Source organism: Lucilia cuprina, chromosome 3 (assembly GCF_022045245.1).
Source record: "Lucilia cuprina isolate Lc7/37 chromosome 3, ASM2204524v1, whole genome shotgun sequence".
In the NCBI taxonomy this organism is placed as follows: Eukaryota; Metazoa; Arthropoda; class Insecta; order Diptera; family Calliphoridae; genus Lucilia; species Lucilia cuprina.
Window position 1 is genome coordinate 5,711,076 of NC_060951.1, and position 3,319 is coordinate 5,714,394.

The following is a 3,319-nucleotide window of genomic DNA, read 5'->3' on the forward strand; positions in this document are numbered from 1 at the left end:
TATAGTCTAGTCTATAGTCTAGTCTATAGTCTAGTCTATAGTCTAGTCTATAGTCTAGTCTATAGTCTAGTCTATAGTCTAGTCTATAGTGTAGTCAATAGTCTAGTCAATAGTCTAGTCAATAGTCTAGTCTATAGTCTAGTCTATAGTCTAGTCTATAGTCTAGCCTATATTCTAGGCTATAGTATAGTCTGTAGTCTTGTCTAGTCTATAATACAGTTTATAGTCTATTCTAGTCTATAGTCTAGTCTATTGCCTACTCTAGTCTATACCATCTCTCTTTCTGTATGTGTGTGTTTTTCAAACATTTAACACATTTCTATAAATTTTTATTAAACAAAAAAAAAATGAATTGTAGATTTTAATGGAAACTGTTTGCTGTTGCTATTGCTGCCTCATAAAATAGAAATTTGTTTTAATGTATTGTATAGAGATTTGTAGGGAAAGAATTTATATTGTCGCAACATACGTGTAAAATGTTTTATGGTTGTTTTACATGATGGGCGGGCGGACAATACGGCCGAAGGCTTTAGTGGGTGGGGAACATTTAAATAATAAAAAATATAGCAAATGTTGACATTTTATTGTCTGCTACTTTTTATGAGAATGTAAATGTAATTTTTTGTTAAATGTGTAAAATATTTTACTATGAAATAGGTGTTAATTTTTTTGTAGGGTAGTGTTAAAAAATGGAGAAAAGAGGATTTTTTTCTATAAGTTTAGGTTGAAATTTGTTGATTTTTTTTTTGTAATTGAAATTTTAACGACATTCTTTTCTTTTGCAATTACTTTTGACAAGTTTTCCAATATTGTGTTTTTATATTTTTTTGATGCTCCAGACTCTTAGCAGACACCCAAGAATGTTGGATAAACAAATGACAATGTTACTTTAGGAATGTTCTTTAAACAAAAAACACAACAATAAAGAAAATCCTGCATAGAAAAAATGGCAACTTCAAGAGTACTACAAAAGCAATTATCACAAAATTGAACATGTTTTTGGGGAAAAAAAGGGATAACAACAAATTGAAAGCAAACATCAACAAACCTTCACTGAACGAAAAAGGACATTTGCAAAAAGGAGTTTTTAAAGAGAACAATTTTTTAAATTCTGTTTAAAAAAATGTAAAACTAATTTAAGTTCCCCCTTTCTAGCTAGCTTGCACTTTTTCAATTTTATGTTAAATGTTTTTGATCATGCTCTTCTCATAAACATTTTGCTGCAAAAATAAATCTTATTTTATAGAAAATTATATATATTTTTTTGTTGTTTGTCTTAAACAACAATGACTGAATGTCATGTCATCTAATTAAATTTTCTTTTCATTTTCTTGTCTTGGTTTTTTCCTTATGCTGGCGCTGCTGCTTCTGCCATAAAGTATTTCTGAAGTACCTTGAGAACGTAACGTTCTGTGTACGTTTTATGGCTTAAACACGTTCAAATTAATTTTCTACACTATTACCACAAAAATAATAAAAAACTTGTTTTTTTTTTGTTTTTCAAAAAATTTTTTTTGGGGAAGTTAAAACAGTGTTTTGGAAGTCAAAAAATTTAAAATTTCTTTGACCTTTTTCCACTTTCAATGATTTTTCTTTAAATGTTGCTAATTTCTCGAATTCCCAAATTGTTTATATAAAATCCCCACTTTGGGAATTTGCAGGGAAAGCTTTTTTAAAGGCAAAACTATTATTGATAAATGTTTTAAACCATTAGCATTTGGATTCTTTAACAAATTTTGCAATTTAACTAATTCCTAAATTGGGGATTTTAAATCTCCTTTTAGGAATGTGAAAAAAAAATTAACAAACTTATTAATTTCTAAAGCTAAATTACATTTAAAATGCCTGAAGTAACAAATTTTCATATTTTTCTAAATTGCCAAAATCTTTAATGACAATCCCCCCTTAAGAAATTTTCCCGGGAAAGCAAATTTTGAGCAAAAGATAACTTTAACAAACGTTTTATAAAATAATTAAACGGATTTTGTATTCAATTTTAAATTTTAATGAATTCCCAAAATGGGGATTTTAAATCTCCTTTTAGGAATTTCAAGAAAAGTAACAAAATCTTGCTTTTTTAAATCTAAGTTATACATATGAAGGGTTTAGCAACAAATTTTCACATTTTTCTAAATTCCCAAAAGCTTTAAATACAATACCCCCTTAACAATTTTCCCGGGAAATCAAAAATAACTTTATCTAATGTTTTGAATGGATTCCTAATCGATTTTTTACATAATATTGCAATTGTATGAATTCCCAAATTGGTGATTTTAAAACTCCCTTTAGGAATTTAAACAAATTTGATATTTCTAACTTAAATTATATTTACCGTCTTAGGTAACAGATGTTAATTAGGATTTGGTAAAAATTTTCTTAAATTTTATGAATTCCTAAAGTTTTTTTTTTTTAAATCCCCACTTTGAAAATTTCAAGGGAAAACTATTTTAAAGTAAAACAATATAGTTGAGGGATTATTATTTACTTTTTTGTTATTTTTTTATATTTTATGGAATACTAAGCGAAAGTTCCCTCTTTTTTAGAAAATGTAATTTTCCCAACTTCTTAAACTCAACCCACTGTTCCTGTTCTCTTTCCTTAATTTAAAAAAAAAACAAAAAACTGTTTTATATTTCTTATAGAATATTGTTTTTGCAAATAGAAAATAAACGTAATGAAATGAAATATTGTGGCAGCTCATTTTTTCTTGAGTCAAAACAGACTGAAATGTCTGTGTCGGGGAAAAAATCATCATAAATCCCAACGATCACGCAAAAGGCATAAACAAGTTTCAAGCATTAAAATGCATACATACATATGTATATGCTACAATAATAATATTGAGCAGCAACAACAACAGCAGTCAGAGTTAAGTTGATGAAATTCAAAATCTCTCCCTTCCCTATTTATTTTTTTTTCTTGAAAAGTCAACCCCAAACGAAACATACTCCTCATACATATGACAGATTACTTTTTGGCCAAACTGCTCTCAACACCTTAACACTGGGGCAATCTTACTAACATACTATACATACATATGTACATATGTGTGAGTGTTTGTAAAGAGGGAAATAAAATATTTAACTGTTATTTGTGTGAGTGTGTGAAAATAATGGTCCTTCTTTGAGGGAATAAGGTACAGTGGAGTGGAACTTTACAATTACTAATTATACACTAAACTATAGACTAGACTGTAGATTAGACTGTAGATTAGACTATAGACTAGACTATAGACTAGACTATAGACTAGACTATAGACAAGACTATAGACTAGACTATAGACTAGACTATAGATTAGACTATAGACTAGACTATAGAC